Source organism: Schistocerca gregaria, chromosome 2 (genome assembly GCF_023897955.1).
Source record: "Schistocerca gregaria isolate iqSchGreg1 chromosome 2, iqSchGreg1.2, whole genome shotgun sequence".
NCBI classification, from domain to species: Eukaryota; Metazoa; Arthropoda; class Insecta; order Orthoptera; family Acrididae; genus Schistocerca; species Schistocerca gregaria.
The window spans coordinates 442,028,595-442,048,854 of NC_064921.1; the positions used below are offsets into that span (position 1 = coordinate 442,028,595).

General features: G+C 48.4%; 16 non-coding genes across 16 annotated transcripts; all 16 read right to left on the reverse strand.

Annotated features, from left to right (window-relative positions):
- Window positions 1-5,867: 5,867 nt before the first annotated feature.
- Window positions 5,868-5,949, reverse strand: Trnas-gcu (transfer RNA serine (anticodon GCU)). Its single transcript has one exon. It is a non-coding gene; the product is annotated as a tRNA-Ser (tRNA).
- An 839-nt stretch (window positions 5,950-6,788) lies between these two features.
- Trnas-gcu (transfer RNA serine (anticodon GCU)) lies at window positions 6,789-6,870 on the reverse strand. Its single transcript has one exon. It is a non-coding gene; the product is annotated as a tRNA-Ser (tRNA).
- An 839-nt stretch (window positions 6,871-7,709) lies between these two features.
- Window positions 7,710-7,791, reverse strand: Trnas-gcu (transfer RNA serine (anticodon GCU)). The gene has a single exon. It is a non-coding gene; the product is annotated as a tRNA-Ser (tRNA).
- An 839-nt stretch (window positions 7,792-8,630) lies between these two features.
- On the reverse strand, window positions 8,631-8,712 carry Trnas-gcu (transfer RNA serine (anticodon GCU)). The gene has a single exon. It is a non-coding gene; the product is annotated as a tRNA-Ser (tRNA).
- An 839-nt stretch (window positions 8,713-9,551) lies between these two features.
- Trnas-gcu (transfer RNA serine (anticodon GCU)) lies at window positions 9,552-9,633 on the reverse strand. The gene has a single exon. It is a non-coding gene; the product is annotated as a tRNA-Ser (tRNA).
- Window positions 9,634-10,472: 839 nt separating this feature from the next.
- On the reverse strand, window positions 10,473-10,554 carry Trnas-gcu (transfer RNA serine (anticodon GCU)). The gene has a single exon. It is a non-coding gene; the product is annotated as a tRNA-Ser (tRNA).
- Window positions 10,555-11,393: 839 nt separating this feature from the next.
- Trnas-gcu (transfer RNA serine (anticodon GCU)) lies at window positions 11,394-11,475 on the reverse strand. Its single transcript has one exon. It is a non-coding gene; the product is annotated as a tRNA-Ser (tRNA).
- Window positions 11,476-12,314: 839 nt separating this feature from the next.
- Window positions 12,315-12,396, reverse strand: Trnas-gcu (transfer RNA serine (anticodon GCU)). Its single transcript has one exon. It is a non-coding gene; the product is annotated as a tRNA-Ser (tRNA).
- An 839-nt stretch (window positions 12,397-13,235) lies between these two features.
- On the reverse strand, window positions 13,236-13,317 carry Trnas-gcu (transfer RNA serine (anticodon GCU)). Its single transcript has one exon. It is a non-coding gene; the product is annotated as a tRNA-Ser (tRNA).
- Window positions 13,318-14,156: 839 nt separating this feature from the next.
- On the reverse strand, window positions 14,157-14,238 carry Trnas-gcu (transfer RNA serine (anticodon GCU)). The gene has a single exon. It is a non-coding gene; the product is annotated as a tRNA-Ser (tRNA).
- Window positions 14,239-15,077: 839 nt separating this feature from the next.
- On the reverse strand, window positions 15,078-15,159 carry Trnas-gcu (transfer RNA serine (anticodon GCU)). The gene has a single exon. It is a non-coding gene; the product is annotated as a tRNA-Ser (tRNA).
- Window positions 15,160-15,998: 839 nt separating this feature from the next.
- Trnas-gcu (transfer RNA serine (anticodon GCU)) lies at window positions 15,999-16,080 on the reverse strand. The gene has a single exon. It is a non-coding gene; the product is annotated as a tRNA-Ser (tRNA).
- An 839-nt stretch (window positions 16,081-16,919) lies between these two features.
- On the reverse strand, window positions 16,920-17,001 carry Trnas-gcu (transfer RNA serine (anticodon GCU)). The gene has a single exon. It is a non-coding gene; the product is annotated as a tRNA-Ser (tRNA).
- An 839-nt stretch (window positions 17,002-17,840) lies between these two features.
- Window positions 17,841-17,922, reverse strand: Trnas-gcu (transfer RNA serine (anticodon GCU)). The gene has a single exon. It is a non-coding gene; the product is annotated as a tRNA-Ser (tRNA).
- An 839-nt stretch (window positions 17,923-18,761) lies between these two features.
- On the reverse strand, window positions 18,762-18,843 carry Trnas-gcu (transfer RNA serine (anticodon GCU)). The gene has a single exon. It is a non-coding gene; the product is annotated as a tRNA-Ser (tRNA).
- Window positions 18,844-19,682: 839 nt separating this feature from the next.
- Window positions 19,683-19,764, reverse strand: Trnas-gcu (transfer RNA serine (anticodon GCU)). The gene has a single exon. It is a non-coding gene; the product is annotated as a tRNA-Ser (tRNA).
- Window positions 19,765-20,260: the final 496 nt, after the last annotated feature.

Consider the following 20,260-nt stretch of genomic DNA (forward strand, 5'->3'; position numbering starts at 1 on the left):
CATTCATGTCTCGTGGTATAGTTTCGGGCGTTCTTTAAATATTACGTTCCCCGTCATGGCAAGACTGACGGGTCGAGTGTCGAATCGCATATCACACAATGGTCTTGCTTAAAAAGTTGGCAAAGGTCGCCTTGTAGTTACGTTCGCGTGCGATCATGCTGTGCTGCAGGGTCAGGTATAGAACGAAATCGTCTTTGTTCTTATCGCCAGTACTAAAAATATAGTGCACTGTGTGACCTATTATCCAGTTGACAGCATTCCGCTTTGTCCTGGGAAATGGGATTGCTTCAGGGTTGAGAAAGTCAGCTGGCGTTATCGCAGATGGTGAGGTCCTCTTGATGCTCGACAGTTTCTGTCGGGCGTAACCCCATATATCTTTCGTGGTACCACAGACGAAACGGTGTTCTTCGCTGTCTATGAGATTACACGTGACACACATTGGCGAGTCCTGCAAATGAATTGCATGAAGCCTGGACTGCGTCGGGATTTTTCTATTGACGGCAGCGTACCACGTCGCCTTTACTTGCGAAGGTAAGTAGGGGCTGTGGATGTTTTGCCACGTCGCGTCCCAGTTGTAGTTTGGAAATTTTTGTTCGATAACATTCCGTGATTTAGTTGCCACAAAGGAGTTGTAGATTGCCTTAACTGTCGTCAAATTCTTTTCAGAGACTGTTGTATGGACATAACTATACTCTAAGAGAAAACTCTTGAAGTGGTAGAGCGCAGTCGGTATATGGTGCACATCAATTGGCGGTTGAAGATCAGTCGGTGCGATTTCATTCAGGACAAGAGCGGTCAGACTGGTCGGTGACTGTTTCCATAGCTTGTAAGTTTTGCAGAAATAAAGAGCTTTCGCTTTTTTGTGTACATCGGTGAGACTGAGTCCGCCATCTCGCGTTGGGAGTGTCAAGGTGTCATATCGAACTTTAAAGATCTGGCCACGACATACAAAGTGTCCAAGCGCGGACAGCATGCATTTGGCTATATCGGTGGGGATGGGCAAAACTTGAGCCACATAATTGATTTTGGCAGTGATATAAATATTGGCCAATTCAACCTTTTGAAGCTCGTCCAATTTCCTGACGCTATGTAACTTCGCACAAGCACGAATTTTGTTGAGCAATTGCTTATAATTGGCGGCAATGGTGTGGCGGATGGTGTTCCGAAAATCGACACCGAGACACGTCATCCTAGTGATCTCTTTAAGCTGGCCATGACCGATCGCGCCTATGCCTTGCCCAACGTTCATGATCCCTGATTTCGTCCAATGCAGTTTCGCACCAGATGCCTTTTCATATTGTGAGATGATCAGGAGACCCCTCTCGACCTCATTGACATTTATTACTAGGAAGGTAACATCATCAGCGTAAGCTCGGCACACTATCTTCTGCCCGTGTATGTGGAGTCCTTGTAAACGTTCCGTCAAGGTGACTAGCAGCGGTTCGATCGCAATGGCAAACAGCGCCATCGACATAGGGCAGCCCTGCCTAACAGAACTGTTTATCGGGACGGCGCGACTTGGCTGACCGTTAACGACAAGTTTGGATGTACTATTCCGTAACAATTTCTGTATGATGCTGATGAACTGCGGAGGAAAACCCAGAGTCTGCATTATCTGGAAAAGGTAAGGATGGTTCACTCTGTCGAAAGCCTGTGCGAAATCTAAAGTTACGATAGCACATCGGATTTTGCAAGCGTCCGCAACAGAAATCACATCTCGATAGTCTGATAATGTCTGATATATAGCTCTGTCCTTTCCAACACTCGTTTGATGTGATCCAATGACGGTATGCATCACAGTTTTCATTCTCGTTGCGAGAATGCGAGCAAAAATTTTGTAGTCGCTGTTGAGCAACGTAATGGGTCGCAAAGTTGCGACGGTGTTATTGCTCGTCCGTTTCGGGAGTAAGACCACAAGTCCTTCACTGAATGGCGGAGGAATGGGCATGTCCGGTTGGAGAAGTTCGTTGCAGAGCACCGTCAGCTTTGTCTTCAGTTGTGGCCAGAAGACTTGATAAAGTTCCACCGGGAGACCGTCACATCCGGGAGATTTGTTTTTTGGACTGTGGAACACCACATCTTCCAGTTCATCTTCCGTTACATCGGTGACGAGTTCGGCTACATCCGCAGGGCGAAGCCTGTGCGTTAAGCTGCTCCGGAACTTTGCAAGGGCTTCGTCGTCGGTAGGTTTATTGGACATCAAGTCAGTGTAATAAGTTTGAACGGCGTCTCTGATATCGTGTTGCCGAGTTAGAATCGTGCCGTCTTCGGATTGTAGTTCAGTTAAGATCTTTGTCCGTGCTCGTTTAGTTTCACGTATCAGGTGATAAATGGATGGCTGTTCGCCTTTTGCCATAGTCGAAACCCGACCTCTAATTTTGTAACCTTCCATCTGTTTTCGTTTCAAAAGTAATATTTTTGCTTGCAGTCTTTTAATGCGGGGGTAGTTGTCAATCACAGTGGCATCAAGAGTATATAAGTCTCGAAGACATTGATAATAAAACTCCATCGTTCTCTTAAACCACCAGGTCTTATTCCGGGAATATTGTATCATGGATTTACGAATTTTCGGTTTAGCGCATTCGAGCCACCATTGCAATGCCGAGCCGTACGTACTGAATTTGGCTTCACTTTCATTCCACGCTCGAGTGAAGGCTTCTCTGCATTCAGGATCGTCTAAATGTGCAACATTTAGTTTCCATAGTCCTTTGCCTCGGTAGGTTTCCTGTTTCCCCAAATTCAGCGTGCAAATATAAGCCGCATGGTCGGAGAAACTGGTTGGCCAGACCTCAGTTTGTAAAATTCGCTGTCTGAGAGTGTCCGATACGTAAATGCGGTCCAATCTACTCGCTGAATGATTCGTGACGTGAGTAAAACCAGGTGTTGTACCAAACTTGTGCTCCCACGTATCGACTAAACGTAAATCCTTGACGATCTGTTCTAATTCAATCGATTTATTGAAATGCGGCGTCTGATCTTTGGCGTTAAGTACACAGTTAAAATCTCCCGCCAATATTAGGTGGTCATATTGTGTTGCAAAAAGCGGAAGTATTTCTTCCTTGAAAAAGTCCGCTCGGCGTCGCCTATTAGTTGAGCCGGATGGTGCATACAGATTTAGGAGTCTAACATTATTGATAGTCACGCCAATTCCCCTACAACTTATGAGTCGTTCTACATTCTGGACGATAATTCCTTCTTTCGTGAGAATAGCGGTGCCTAAATCGGAACCGTGTCCCGGATTGGCCGTCACATTATAACCGGGAATGTGGTTCAAAGCAATGTCGGCGACCTCCTGAAGCAAGAGAATATCAATGTCGGCGGCGTATAAGAGGTCTACGATGTTGTCGAGTTTGAGGGAACTGCGGATTTTATTTATATTTAATGTACCAATTTTATACGCCTGCTGATCAGTCATTCACGCTCTTACGAGAGTAAGAAGGAATCGGCGCCGTTTTAAAAGAAGTCAGAGTCCTCTTCTTTGTTTGCCTGCCGTGGATCCAGTAACTTATCATCATGTGCCGGTTCTACTGCCGTAGAAGGCTGTTCGGGAAATCGGGAAGTGACTGGAATATCAGTTGCATCAGCGTCCATGTGTTCGACCTCTGGTTCCGCCGCCCAGTCTATAGTGCTGGGGTTCTTGGACGCAAGAGGATGATGTTGTCGTTGTTCTTTTAAACAATGATCAACATCGTCACTGCACATGGGAGACACCTGGCCGGTAGCATCGCGAGAGGGCTCAGTTGGCGTGATTGCACGATCTTCATCCCGCAGGTGTGCAGAAGTTAGCGCCTGTTGTCGGGAGGATTCTGGTGATTTTGCACTGACTTTGTCCATGATTTGCTGCACCTTTCCCCGCAACGACGCCGCCGCCTCTTCCGCACCCTGGCGGGCGATTCTGCGTTTCTTGTTCTTCCGCGGGGATTTAGCAGGTGGACAACGCTCATCGGAATCCGAGATTTCATGGTGGGGTTGTGGGGAACGACATTCAGCAGTCACAGTCCTGACCTGCGTCTCTGAGGAGGTGGAATTTTGTTCTGTTGACAGAGTCGGGGACTGCGCTACGGAATCAACCACGTCACTCACACTCAGGTGTTGCTCTTGTCGCTCAGAAATGTCAACAAGTTGCTCGGCCGTTGGAGGAAGGGTTGGTTGGGGGCGAATGTTTACTTCGGTATCCATGGGCAGTTGGTCGGTCGGTTGGTCGCGAGCCACCGAAGCGTAAGTGGTGGACAAAATAGTCATCTCCGCGGACTTCACCGGTTCACCTGTCGGCAGCTGCACAACACGTCTTTGAATACATTCAGAACGAATATGACCTGGAGAATTGCAAGCTGCACACGTTCGTGGTTGACCATCATAAATGACGATACCTCGATAACCGCAAACGTTAATGTAAGACGGAATATGTCGTAATAAGTCCACCTTCAACTGCCTGACACCGTTCAAAACCGGATATTTGTGAGCACCGGACCATTTTTCTGCAAAATTACTGAGGACCTTCCCAAAGGGTGCAATAACAAGATTGATCGCATCTGTAGGAACTTCAAAGGGTAGCTCAAAAATTCGAATTGTTCGAATACCAAGTCCCACATGATCGACAGTAACTTCGCCAATATTTCCATCACTGTGTTTAAACTTAAGCTTACCACCGGTATTATTGACAACTCGTTCGCATAACTCAGGGTTTTTCAGCTTCAAGTACATCACACTACTCACAATTGACAAGTGAAAACCAACAGTATCTTCAAACGGAACTTGAACAACTTCCTCTAACCAATCCTCAATTTCGAAAGATTTAGGTCGAGCAAAACGTCGATCAAAGGTAAATTTCAGAGTGTCCTTTCTACTAAGTTGAGCCATTACTGCATTTTCGAACGTTGACAGAATATCTAACTACTGCGAAGCGCCGGCGAAAACGCACAGACTTACACAGCGGATGTAAACAAAGCCAGCCGCAGAGCGAAGCACAGCACGACGAACCGCTCGCCACCGCCGCTGCAGGCAGACTGGCCACTCGGCCACCTCGTCTGCTGGAACTACAGCTGTTGCTTTGGCGAGCGCTTGCGGAAAGAAGACATTTGTCGATTCGAAAACGCTTTCAAAACATCGTACTGGGCCGGTGTTAACGTCTAATGCCCAGCTGCAGTGCAGCCGACCAAGCTCCCACTCGCGAGTCATTTAATGACAGCATCCGTCCACGTCGATATCCGATCGGGGCAAAATCACCGGACCACTTATTTACTGCAGGAATAAGCATTGTATCGACATGCAGTGTCGTCTAATGCACATGAGAAATGTGCTGGGCATTCTTTCCCACGACTTACTGCAACGAAACGTACAGCTCGATACGCTACACTGATATTACTTGCAAGGTTTTGACGTTCGTCCTAGCCCAAGATTGTCCTGCTGTTTGCGATGGAGCTTGGTGTTTGGGCGGCCCTTAGCGACGGATGTCTGCAAAGTCAAGTCTCTCCAGTAGGCCCTGCCAAATCGCTTCTGTATATGGCGGCCTGACGCAAAGCAAACTGTCGAGAGGCGACAGTTGTGCTACAGATGGATTATTATAGGCTCGATACGTTAAAATGACTGCGACAGGTATGCACTTAAATATAAATAAGAACTCGTCGTTCGCAGATACCGACATACTCTTCGCTGGAGCCGATGTTTGATTGGCTTATACATCTCGAAATGATGTTTAATTCGAAGGGCATACGCTATGGAATGTTGTGCGCTTTCATCTGGTAAGCATTTTTGTCTCGTATTTCATACACACGCTATCGGCCTCGTACACGCTTCGTTGTTACTACTGAGAGGCGTTTCGCATGCGGAAGGAGTGACCGCAAACGCGTGCTTTACGTAAAATTCTTCGACGAGGATGGGATTCGAACCCACGCGTGCAGAGCACATTGGATTAGCAGTCCAACGCCTTAACCACTCGGCCACCTCGTCTGCTGGAACTACAGCTGTGTCTTTGGCGAGCGCTTGCGGAAAGAAGACATTTGTCGATTCGAAAACGCTTTCAAAACATCGTACTGGGCCGGTGTTAACGTCTAATGCCCAGCTGCAGTGCAGCCGACCAAGCTCCCACTCGCGAGTCATTTAATGACAGCATCCGTCCACGTCGATATCCGATCGGGGCAAAATCACCGGACCACTTATTTACTGCAGGAATAAGCATTGTATCGACATGCAGTGTCGTCTAATGCACATGAGAAATGTGCTGGGCATTCTTTCCCACGACTTACTGCAACGAAACGTACAGCTCGATACGCTACACTGATATTACTTGCAAGGTTTTGACGTTCGTCCTAGCCCAAGATTGGCCTGCTGTTTGCGATGGAGCTTGGTGTTTGGGCGGCCCTTAGCGACGGATGTCTGCAAAGTCAAGTCTCTCCAGTAGGCCCTGCCAAATCGCTTCTGTATATGGCGGCCTGACGCAAAGCAAACTGTCGAGAGGCGACAGTTGTGCTACAGATGGATTATTATAGGCTCGATACGTTAAAATGACTGCGACAGGTATGCACTTAAATATAAATAAGAACTCGTCGTTCGCAGATACCGACATACTCTTCGCTGGAGCCGAAGTTTGATTGGCTTATACATCTCGAAATGATGTTTAATTCGAAGGGCATACGCTATGGAATGTTGTGCGCTTTCATCTGGTAAGCATTTTTGTCTCGTATTTCATACACACGCTATCGGCCTCGTACACGCTTCGTTGTTACTACTGAGAGGCGTTTCGCATGGGGAAGGAGTGACCGCAAACGCGTGCTTTACGTAAAATTCTTCGACGAGGATGGGATTCGAACCCACGCGTGCAGAGCACATTGGATTAGCAGTCCAACGCCTTAACCACTCGGCCACCTCGTCTGCTGGAACTACAGCTGTGACTTTGGCGAGCGCTTGCGGAAAGAAGACATTTGTCGATTCGAAAACGCTTTCAAAACATCGTACTGGGCCGGTGTTAACGTCTAATGCCCAGCTGCAGTGCAGCCGACCAAGCTCCCACTCGCGAGTCATTTAATGACAGCATCCGTCCACGTCGATATCCGATCGGGGCAAAATCACCGGACCACTTATTTACTGCAGGAATAAGCATTGTATCGACATGCAGTGTCGTCTAATGCACATGAGAAATGTGCTGGGCATTCTTTCCCACGACTTACTGCAACGAAACGTACAGCTCGATACGCTACACTGATATTACTTGCAAGGTTTTGACGTTCGTCCTAGCCCAAGATTGTCCTGCTGTTTGCGATGGAGCTTGGTGTTTGGGCGGCCCTTAGCGACGGATGTCTGCAAAGTCAAGTCTCTCCAGTAGGCCCTGCCAAATCGCTTCTGTATATGGCGGCCTGACGCAAAGCAAACTGTCGAGAGGCGACAGTTGTGCTACAGATGGATTATTATAGGCTCGATACGTTAAAATGACTGCGACAGGTATGCACTTAAATATAAATAAGAACTCGTCGTTCGCAGATACCGACATACTCTTCGCTGGAGCCGAAGTTTGATTGGCTTATACATCTCGAAATGATGTTTAATTCGAAGGGCATACGCTATGGAATGTTGTGCGCTTTCATCTGGTAAGCATTTTTGTCTCGTATTTCATACACACGCTATCGGCCTCGTACACGCTTCGTTGTTACTACTGAGAGGCGTTTCGCATGGGGAAGGAGTGACCGCAAACGCGTGCTTTACGTAAAATTCTTCGACGAGGATGGGATTCGAACCCACGCGTGCAGAGCACATTGGATTAGCAGTCCAACGCCTTAACCACTCGGCCACCTCGTCTGCTGGAACTACAGCTGTGTCTTTGGCGAGCGCTTGCGGAAAGAAGACATTTGTCGATTCGAAAACGCTTTCAAAACATCGTACTGGGCCGGTGTTAACGTCTAATGCCCAGCTGCAGTGCAGCCGACCAAGCTCCCACTCGCGAGTCATTTAATGACAGCATCCGTCCACGTCGATATCCGATCGGGGCAAAATCACCGGACCACTTATTTACTGCAGGAATAAGCATTGTATCGACATGCAGTGTCGTCTAATGCACATGAGAAATGTGCTGGGCATTCTTTCCCACGACTTACTGCAACGAAACGTACAGCTCGATACGCTACACTGATATTACTTGCAAGGTTTTGACGTTCGTCCTAGCCCAAGATTGTCCTGCTGTTTGCGATGGAGCTTGGTGTTTGGGCGGCCCTTAGCGACGGATGTCTGCAAAGTCAAGTCTCTCCAGTAGGCCCTGCCAAATCGCTTCTGTATATGGCGGCCTGACGCAAAGCAAACTGTCGAGAGGCGACAGTTGTGCTACAGATGGATTATTATAGGCTCGATACGTTAAAATGACTGCGACAGGTATGCACTTAAATATAAATAAGAACTCGTCGTTCGCAGATACCGACATACTCTTCGCTGGAGCCGAAGTTTGATTGGCTTATACATCTCGAAATGATGTTTAATTCGAAGGGCATACGCTATGGAATGTTGTGCGCTTTCATCTGGTAAGCATTTTTGTCTCGTATTTCATACACACGCTATCGGCCTCGTACACGCTTCGTTGTTACTACTGAGAGGCGTTTCGCATGGGGAAGGAGTGACCGCAAACGCGTGCTTTACGTAAAATTCTTCGACGAGGATGGGATTCGAACCCACGCGTGCAGAGCACATTGGATTAGCAGTCCAACGCCTTAACCACTCGGCCACCTCGTCTGCTGGAACTACAGCTGTGTCTTTGGCGAGCGCTTGCGGAAAGAAGACATTTGTCGATTCGAAAACGCTTTCAAAACATCGTACTGGGCCGGTGTTAACGTCTAATGCCCAGCTGCAGTGCAGCCGACCAAGCTCCCACTCGCGAGTCATTTAATGACAGCATCCGTCCACGTCGATATCCGATCGGGGCAAAATCACCGGACCACTTATTTACTGCAGGAATAAGCATTGTATCGACATGCAGTGTCGTCTAATGCACATGAGAAATGTGCTGGGCATTCTTTCCCACGACTTACTGCAACGAAACGTACAGCTCGATACGCTACACTGATATTACTTGCAAGGTTTTGACGTTCGTCCTAGCCCAAGATTGTCCTGCTGTTTGCGATGGAGCTTGGTGTTTGGGCGGCCCTTAGCGACGGATGTCTGCAAAGTCAAGTCTCTCCAGTAGGCCCTGCCAAATCGCTTCTGTATATGGCGGCCTGACGCAAAGCAAACTGTCGAGAGGCGACAGTTGTGCTACAGATGGATTATTATAGGCTCGATACGTTAAAATGACTGCGACAGGTATGCACTTAAATATAAATAAGAACTCGTCGTTCGCAGATACCGACATACTCTTCGCTGGAGCCGAAGTTTGATTGGCTTATACATCTCGAAATGATGTTTAATTCGAAGGGCATACGCTATGGAATGTTGTGCGCTTTCATCTGGTAAGCATTTTTGTCTCGTACTTCATACACACGCTATCGGCCTCGTACACGCTTCGTTGTTACTACTGAGAGGCGTTTCGCATGGGGAAGGAGTGACCGCAAACGCGTGCTTTACGTAAAATTCTTCGACGAGGATGGGATTCAAACCCACGCGTGCAGAGCACATTGGATTAGCAGTCCAACGCCTTAACCACTCGGCCACCTCGTCTGCTGGAACTACAGCTGTGTCTTTGGCGAGCGCTTGCGGAAAGAAGACATTTGTCGATTCGAAAACGCTTTCAAAACATCGTACTGGGCCGGTGTTAACGTCTAATGCCCAGCTGCAGTGCAGCCGACCAAGCTCCCACTCGCGAGTCATTTAATGACAGCATCCGTCCACGTCGATATCCGATCGGGGCAAAATCACCGGACCACTTATTTACTGCAGGAATAAGCATTGTATCGACATGCAGTGTCGTCTAATGCACATGAGAAATGTGCTGGGCATTCTTTCCCACGACTTACTGCAACGAAACGTACAGCTCGATACGCTACACTGATATTACTTGCAAGGTTTTGACGTTCGTCCTAGCCCAAGATTGTCCTGCTGTTTGCGATGGAGCTTGGTGTTTGGGCGGCCCTTAGCGACGGATGTCTGCAAAGTCAAGTCTCTCCAGTAGGCCCTGCCAAATCGCTTCTGTATATGGCGGCCTGACGCAAAGCAAACTGTCGAGAGGCGACAGTTGTGCTACAGATGGATTATTATAGGCTCGATACGTTAAAATGACTGCGACAGGTATGCACTTAAATATAAATAAGAACTCGTCGTTCGCAGATACCGACATACTCTTCGCTGGAGCCGAAGTTTGATTGGCTTATACATCTCGAAATGATGTTTAATTCGAAGGGCATACGCTATGGAATGTTGTGCGCTTTCATCTGGTAAGCATTTTTGTCTCGTATTTCATACACACGCTATCGGCCTCGTACACGCTTCGTTGTTACTACTGAGAGGCGTTTCGCATGGGGAAGGAGTGACCGCAAACGCGTGCTTTACGTAAAATTCTTCGACGAGGATGAGATTCGAACCCACGCGTGCAGAGCACATTGGATTAGCAGTCCAACGCCTTAACCACTCGGCCACCTCGTCTGCTGGAACTACAGCTGTGTCTTTGGCGAGCGCTTGCGGAAAGAAGACATTTGTCGATTCGAAAACGCTTTCAAAACATCGTACTGGGCCGGTGTTAACGTCTAATGCCCAGCTGCAGTGCAGCCGACCAAGCTCCCACTCGCGAGTCATTTAATGACAGCATCCGTCCACGTCGATATCCGATCGGGGCAAAATCACCGGACCACTTATTTACTGCAGGAATAAGCATTGTATCGACATGCAGTGTCGTCTAATGCACATGAGAAATGTGCTGGGCATTCTTTCCCACGACTTACTGCAACGAAACGTACAGCTCGATACGCTACACTGATATTACTTGCAAGGTTTTGACGTTCGTCCTAGCCCAAGATTGTCCTGCTGTTTGCGATGGAGCTTGGTGTTTGGGCGGCCCTTAGCGACGGATGTCTGCAAAGTCAAGTCTCTCCAGTAGGCCCTGCCAAATCGCTTCTGTATATGGCGGCCTGACGCAAAGCAAACTGTCGAGAGGCGACAGTTGTGCTACAGATGGATTATTATAGGCTCGATACGTTAAAATGACTGCGACAGGTATGCACTTAAATATAAATAAGAACTCGTCGTTCGCAGATACCGACATACTCTTCGCTGGAGCCGAAGTTTGATTGGCTTATACATCTCGAAATGATGTTTAATTCGAAGGGCATACGCTATGGAATGTTGTGCGCTTTCATCTGGTAAGCATTTTTGTCTCGTATTTCATACACACGCTATCGGCCTCGTACACGCTTCGTTGTTACTACTGAGAGGCGTTTCGCATGGGGAAGGAGTGACCGCAAACGCGTGCTTTACGTAAAATTCTTCGACGAGGATGGGATTCGAACCCACGCGTGCAGAGCACATTGGATTAGCAGTCCAACGCCTTAACCACTCGGCCACCTCGTCTGCTGGAACTACAGCTGTGTCTTTGGCGAGCGCTTGCGGAAAGAAGACATTTGTCGATTCGAAAACGCTTTCAAAACATCGTACTGGGCCGGTGTTAACGTCTAATGCCCAGCTGCAGTGCAGCCGACCAAGCTCCCACTCGCGAGTCATTTAATGACAGCATCCGTCCACGTCGATATCCGATCGGGGCAAAATCACCGGACCACTTATTTACTGCAGGAATAAGCATTGTATCGACATGCAGTGTCGTCTAATGCACATGAGAAATGTGCTGGGCATTCTTTCCCACGACTTACTGCAACGAAACGTACAGCTCGATACGCTACACTGATATTACTTGCAAGGTTTTGACGTTCGTCCTAGCCCAAGATTGTCCTGCTGTTTGCGATGGAGCTTGGTGTTTGGGCGGCCCTTAGCGACGGATGTCTGCAAAGTCAAGTCTCTCCAGTAGGCCCTGCCAAATCGCTTCTGTATATGGCGGCCTGACGCAAAGCAAACTGTCGAGAGGCGACAGTTGTGCTACAGATGGATTATTATAGGCTCGATACGTTAAAATGACTGCGACAGGTATGCACTTAAATATAAATAAGAACTCGTCGTTCGCAGATACCGACATACTCTTCGCTGGAGCCGAAGTTTGATTGGCTTATACATCTCGAAATGATGTTTAATTCGAAGGGCATACGCTATGGAATGTTGTGCGCTTTCATCTGGTAAGCATTTTTGTCTCGTATTTCATACACACGCTATCGGCCTCGTACACGCTTCGTTGTTACTACTGAGAGGCGTTTCGCATGGGGAAGGAGTGACCGCAAACGCGTGCTTTACGTAAAATTCTTCGACGAGGATGGGATTCGAACCCACGCGTGCAGAGCACATTGGATTAGCAGTCCAACGCCTTAACCACTCGGCCACCTCGTCTGCTGGAACTACAGCTGTGTCTTTGGCGAGCGCTTGCGGAAAGAAGACATTTGTCGATTCGAAAACGCTTTCAAAACATCGTACTGGGCCGGTGTTAACGTCTAATGCCCAGCTGCAGTGCAGCCGACCAAGCTCCCACTCGCGAGTCATTTAATGACAGCATCCGTCCACGTCGATATCCGATCGGGGCAAAATCACCGGACCACTTATTTACTGCAGGAATAAGCATTGTATCGACATGCAGTGTCGTCTAATGCACATGAGAAATGTGCTGGGCATTCTTTCCCACGACTTACTGCAACGAAACGTACAGCTCGATACGCTACACTGATATTACTTGCAAGGTTTTGACGTTCGTCCTAGCCCAAGATTGTCCTGCTGTTTGCGATGGAGCTTGGTGTTTGGGCGGCCCTTAGCGACGGATGTCTGCAAAGTCAAGTCTCTCCAGTAGGCCCTGCCAAATCGCTTCTGTATATGGCGGCCTGACGCAAAGCAAACTGTCGAGAGGCGACAGTTGTGCTACAGATGGATTATTATAGGCTCGATACGTTAAAATGACTGCGACAGGTATGCACTTAAATATAAATAAGAACTCGTCGTTCGCAGATACCGACATACTCTTCGCTGGAGCCGAAGTTTGATTGGCTTATACATCTCGAAATGATGTTTAATTCGAAGGGCATACGCTATGGAATGTTGTGCGCTTTCATCTGGTAAGCATTTTTGTCTCGTATTTCATACACACGCTATCGGCCTCGTACACGCTTCGTTGTTACTACTGAGAGGCGTTTCGCATGGGGAAGGAGTGACCGCAAACGCGTGCTTTACGTAAAATTCTTCGACGAGGATGGGATTCGAACCCACGCGTGCAGAGCACATTGGATTAGCAGTCCAACGCCTTAACCACTCGGCCACCTCGTCTGCTGGAACTACAGCTGTGTCTTTGGCGAGCGCTTGCGGAAAGAAGACATTTGTCGATTCGAAAACGCTTTCAAAACATCGTACTGGGCCGGTGTTAACGTCTAATGCCCAGCTGCAGTGCAGCCGACCAAGCTCCCACTCGCGAGTCATTTAATGACAGCATCCGTCCACGTCGATATCCGATCGGGGCAAAATCACCGGACCACTTATTTACTGCAGGAATAAGCATTGTATCGACATGCAGTGTCGTCTAATGCACATGAGAAATGTGCTGGGCATTCTTTCCCACGACTTACTGCAACGAAACGTACAGCTCGATACGCTACACTGATATTACTTGCAAGGTTTTGACGTTCGTCCTAGCCCAAGATTGTCCTGCTGTTTGCGATGGAGCTTGGTGTTTGGGCGGCCCTTAGCGACGGATGTCTGCAAAGTCAAGTCTCTCCAGTAGGCCATGCCAAATCGCTTCTGTATATGGCGGCCTGACGCAAAGCAAACTGTCGAGAGGCGACAGTTGTGCTACAGATGGATTATTATAGGCTCGATACGTTAAAATGACTGCGACAGGTATGCACTTAAATATAAATATGAACTCGTCGTTCGCAGATACCGACATACTCTTCGCTGGAGCCGAAGTTTGATTGGCTTATACATCTCGAAATGATGTTTAATTCGAAGGGCATACGCTATGGAATGTTGTGCGCTTTCATCTGGTAAGCATTTTTGTCTCGTATTTCATACACACGCTATCGGCCTCGTACACGCGTCGTTGTTACTACTGAGAGGCGTTTCGCATGGGGAAGGAGTGACCGCAAACGCGTGCTTTACGTAAAATTCTTCGACGAGGATGGGATTCGAACCCACGCGTGCAGAGCACATTGGATTAGCAGTCCAACGCCTTAACCACTCGGCCACCTCGTCTGCTGGAACTACAGCTGTGTCTTTGGCGAGCGCTTGCGGAAAGAAGACATTTGTCGATTCGAAAACGCTTTCAAAACATCGTACTGGGCCGGTGTTAACGTCTAATGCCCAGCTGCAGTGCAGCCGACCAAGCTCCCACTCGCGAGTCATTTAATGACAGCATCCGTCCACATCGATATCCGATCGGGGCAAAATCACCGGACCACTTATTTACTGCAGGAATAAGCATTGTATCGACATGCAGTGTCGTCTAATGCACATGAGAAATGTGCTGGGCATTCTTTCCCACGACTTACTGCAACGAAACGTACAGCTCGATACGCTACACTGATATTACTTGCAAGGTTTTGACGTTCGTCCTAGCCCAAGATTGTCCTGCTGTTTGCGATGGAGCTTGGTGTTTGGGCGGCCCTTAGCGACGGATGTCTGCAAAGTCAAGTCTCTCCAGTAGGCCCTGCCAAATCGCTTCTGTATATGGCGGCCTGACGCAAAGCAAACTGTCGAGAGGCGACAGTTGTGCTACAGATGGATTATTATAGGCTCGATACGTTAAAATGACTGCGACAGGTATGCACTTAAATATAAATAAGAACTCGTCGTTCGCAGATACCGACATACTCTTCGCTGGAGCCGAAGTTTGATTGGCTTATACATCTCGAAATGATGTTTAATTCGAAGGGCATACGCTATGGAATGTTGTGCGCTTTCATCTGGTAAGCATTTTTGTCTCGTATTTCATACACACGCTATCAGCCTCGTACACGCTTCGTTGTTACTACTGAGAGGCGTTTCGCATGGGGAAGGAGTGACCGCAAACGCGTGCTTTACGTAAAATTCTTCGACGAGGATGGGATTCGAACCCACGCGTGCAGAGCACATTGGATTAGCAGTCCAACGCCTTAACCACTCGGCCACCTCGTCTGCTGGAACTACAGCTGTGTCTTTGGCGAGCGCTTGCGGAAAGAAGACATTTGTCGATTCGAAAACGCTTTCAAAACATCGTACTGGGCCGGTGTTAACGTCTAATGCCCAGCTGCAGTGCAGCCGACCAAGCTCCCACTCGCGAGTCATTTAATGACAGCATCCGTCCACGTCGATATCCGATCGGGGCAAAATCACCGGACCACTTATTTACTGCAGGAATAAGCATTGTATCGACATGCAGTGTCGTCTAATGCACATGAGAAATGTGCTGGGCATTCTTTCCCACGACTTACTGCAACGAAACGTACAGCTCGATACGCTACACTGATATTACTTGCAAGGTTTTGACGTTCGTCCTAGCCCAAGATTGTCCTGCTGTTTGCGATGGAGCTTGGTGTTTGGGCGGCCCTTAGCGACGGATGTCTGCAAAGTCAAGTCTCTCCAGTAGGCCCTGCCAAATCGCTTCTGTATATGGCGGCCTGACGCAAAGCAAACTGTCGAGAGGCGACAGTTGTGCTACAGATGGATTATTATAGGCTCGATACGTTAAAATGACTGCGACAGGTATGCACTTAAATATAAATAAGAACTCGTCGTTCGCAGATACCGACATACTCTTCGCTGGAGCCGAAGTTTGATTGGCTTATACATCTCGAAATGATGTTTAATTCGAAGGGCATACGCTATGGAATGTTGTGCGCTTTCATCTGGTAAGCATTTTTGTCTCGTATTTCATACACACGCTATCGGCCTCGTACACGCTTCGTTGTTACTACTGAGAGGCGTTTCGCATGGGGAAGGAGTGACCGCAAACGCGTGCTTTACGTAAAATTCTTCGACGAGGATGGGATTCGAACCCACGCGTGCAGAGCACATTGGATTAGCAGTCCAACGCCTTAACCACTCGGCCACCTCGTCTGCTGGAACTACAGCTGTGTCTTTGGCGAGCGCTTGCGGAAAGAAGACATTTGTCGATTCGAAAACGCTTTCAAAACATCGTACTGGGCCGGTGTTAACGTCTAATGCCCAGCTGCAGTGCAGCCGACCAAGCTCCCACTCGCGAGTCATTTAATGACAGCATCCGTCCACGTCGATATCCGATCGGGGCAAAATCACCGGACCACTTATTTACTGCAAAAATAAGCATTGTATCGACATGCAGTGTCGTCTAATGCACATGAGAAATGTGCTGGGCATTCTTTCCCACGACTTACTGCAACGAAACGTACAGCTCGATACGCTACACTGATATTACTTGCAAGGTTTTGACGTTCGTCCTAGCCCAAGATTGTCCTGCTGTTTGCGATGGAGCTTGGTGTTTGGGCGGCCCTTAGCGACGGATGTCTGCAAAGTCAAGTCTCTCCAGTAGGCCCTGCCAAATCGCTTCTGTATATGGCGGCCTGACGCAAAGCAAACTGTCGAGAGGCGACAGTTGTGCTACAGATGGATTATTATAGGCTCGATACGTTAAAATGACTGCGACAGGTATGCACTTAAATATAAATAAGAACTCGTCGTTCGCAGATACCGACATACTCTTCGCTGGAGCCGAAGTTTGATTGGCTTATACATCTCGAAATGATGTTTAATTCGAAGGGCATACGCTATGGAATGTTGTGCGCTTTCATCTGGTAAGCATTTTTGTCTCGTATTTCATACACACGCTATCGGCCTCGTACACGCTTCGTTGTTACTACTGAGAGGCGTTTCGCATGGGGAAGGAGTGACCGCAAACGCGCGCTTTACGTAAAATTCTTCGACGAGGATGGGATTCGAACCCACGCGTGCAGAGCACATTGGATTAGCAGTCCAACGCCTTAACCACTCGGCCACCTCGTCTGCTGGAACTACAGCTGTGTCTTTGGCGAGCGCTTGCGGAAAGAAGACATTTGTCGATTCGAAAACGCTTTCAAAACATCGTACTGGGCCGGTGTTAACGTCTAATGCCCAGCTGCAGTGCAGCCGACCAAGCTCCCACTCGCGAGTCATTTAATGACAGCATCCGTCCACGTCGATATCCGATCGGGGCAAAATCACCGGACCACTTATTTACTGCAGGAATAAGCATTGTATCGACATGCAGTGTCGTCTAATGCACATGAGAAATGTGCTGGGCATTCTTTCCCACGACTTACTGCAACGAAACGTACAGCTCGATACGCTACACTGATATTACTTGCAAGGTTTTGACGTTCGTCCTAGCCCAAGATTGTCCTGCTGTTTGCGATGGAGCTTGGTGTTTGGGCGGCCCTTAGCGACGGATGTCTGCAAAGTCAAGTCTCTCCAGTAGGCCCTGCCAAATCGCTTCTGTATATGGCGGCCTGACGCAAAGCAAACTGTCGAGAGGCGACAGTTGTGCTACAGATGGATTATTATAGGCTCGATACGTTAAAATGACTGCGACAGGTATGCACTTAAATATAAATAAGAACTCGTCGTTCGCAGATACCGACATACTGTTCGCTGGAGCCGAAGTTTGATTGGCTTATACATCTCGAAATGATGTTTAATTCGAAGGGCATACGCTATGGAATGTTGTGCGCTTTCATCTGGTAAGCATTTTTGTCTCGTATTTCATACACACGCTATCGGCCTCGTACACGCTTCGTTGTTACTACTGAGAGGCGTTTCGCATGGGGAAGGAGTGACCGCAAACGCGTGCTTTACGTAAAATTCTTCGACGAGGATGGGATTCGAACCCACGCGTGCAGAGCACATTGGATTAGCAGTCCAACGCCTTAACCACTCGGCCACCTCGTCTGCTGGAACTACAGCTGTGTCTTTGGCGAGCGCTTGCGGAAAGAAGACATTTGTCGATTCGAAAACGCTTTCAAAACATCGTACTGGGCCGGTGTTAACGTCTAATGCCCAGCTGCAGTGCAGCCGACCAAGCTCCCACTCGCGAGTCATTTAATGACAGCATCCGTCCACGTCGATATCCGATCGGGGCAAAATCACCGGACCACTTATTTACTGCAGGAATAAGCATTGTCTCGACATGCAGTGTCGTCTAATGCACATGAGAAATGTGCTGGGCATTCTTTCCCACGACTTACTGCAACGAAACGTACAGCTCGATACGCTACACTGATATTACTTGCAAGGTTTTGACGTTCGTCCTAGCCCAAGATTGTCCTGCTGTTTGCGATGGAGCTTGGTGTTTGGGCGGCCCTTAGCGACGGATGTCTGCAAAGTCAAGTCTCTCCAGTAGGCCCTGCCAAATCGCTTCTGTATATGGCGGCCTGACGCAAAGCAAACTGTCGAGAGGCGACAGTTGTGCTACAGATGGATTATTATAGGCTCGATACGTTAAAATGACTGCGACAGGTATGCACTTAAATATAAGTAAGAACTCGTCGTTCGCAGATACCGACATACTCTTCGCTGGAGCCGAAGTTTGATTGGCTTATACATCTCGAAATGATGTTTAATTCGAAGGGCATACGCTATGGAATGTTGTGCGCTTTCATCTGGTAAGCATTTTTGTCTCGTATTTCATACACACGCTATCGGCCTCGTACACGCTTCGTTGTTACTACTGAGAGGCGTTTCGCATGGGGAAGGAGTGACCGCAAACGCGCGCTTTACGTAAAATTCTTCGACGAGGATGGGATTCGAACCCACGCGTGCAGAGCACATTGGATTAGCAGTCCAACGCCTTAACCACTCGGCCACCTCGTCTGCTGGAACTACAGCTGTGTCTTTGGCGAGCGCTTGCGGAAAGAAGACATTCGTCGATTCGAAAACGCTTTCAAAACATCGTACTGGACCGGTGTTAACGTCTAATGCCCAGCTGCAGTGCAGCCGACCAAGCTCCCACTCGCGAGTCATTTAATGACAGCATCCGTCCACGTCGATATCCGATCGGGGCAAAATCACCGGACCACTTATTTACTGCAGGAATAAGCATTGTATCGACATGCAGTGTCGTCTAATGCACATGAGAAATGTGCTGGGCATTCTTTCCCACGACTTACTGCAACGAAACGTACAGCTCGATACGCTACACTGATATTACTTGCAAGGTTTTGACGTTCGTCCTAGCCCAAGATTGTCCTGCTGTTTGCGATGGAGCTTGGTGTTTGGGCGGCCCTTAGCGACGGATGTCTGCAAAGTCAAGTCTCTCCAGTATGCCCTGCCAAATCGCTTCTGTATATGGCGGCCTGACGCAAAGCAAACTGTCGAGAGGCGACAGTTGTGCTACAGATGGATTATTATAGGCTCGATACGTTAAAATGACTGCGACAGGTATGCACTTAAATATAAGTAAGAACTCGTCGTTCGCAGATACCGACATACTCTTCGCTGGAGCCGAAGTTTGATTGGCTTATACATCTCGAAATGATGTTTAATTCGAAGGGCATACGCTATGGAATGTTGTGCGCTTTCATCTGGTAAGCATTTTTGTCTCGTATTTCATACACACGCTATCGGCCTCGTACACGCTTCGTTGTTACTACTGAGAGGCGTTTCGCATGGGGAAGGAGTGACCGCAAACGCGCGCTTTACGTAAAATTCTTCGACGAGGATGGGATTCGAACCCACGCGTGCAGAGCACATTGGATTAGCAGTCCAACGCCTTAACCACTCGGCCACCTCGTCTGCTGGAACTACAGCTGTGTCTTTGGCGAGCGCTTGCGGAAAGAAGACATTTGTCGATTCGAAAACGCTTTCAAAACATCGTACTGGGCCGGTGTTAACGTCTAATGCCCAGCTGCAGTGCAGCCGACCAAGCTCCCACTCGCGAGTCATTTAATGACAGCATCCGTCCACGTCGATATCCGATCGGGGCAAAATCACCGGACCACTTATTTACTGCAGGAATAAGCATTGTATCGACATGCAGTGTCGTCTAATGCACATGAGAAATGTGCTGGGCATTCTTTCCCACGACTTACTGCAACGAAACGTACAGCTCGATACGCTACACTGATATTAATTGCAAGGTTTTGACGTTCGTCCTAGCCCAAGATTGTCCTGCTGTTTGCGATGGAGCTTGGTGTTTGGGCGGCCCTTAGCGACGGATGTCTGCAAAGTCAAGTCTCTCCAGTAGGCCCTGCCAAATCGCTTCTGTATATGGCGGCCTGACGCAAAGCAA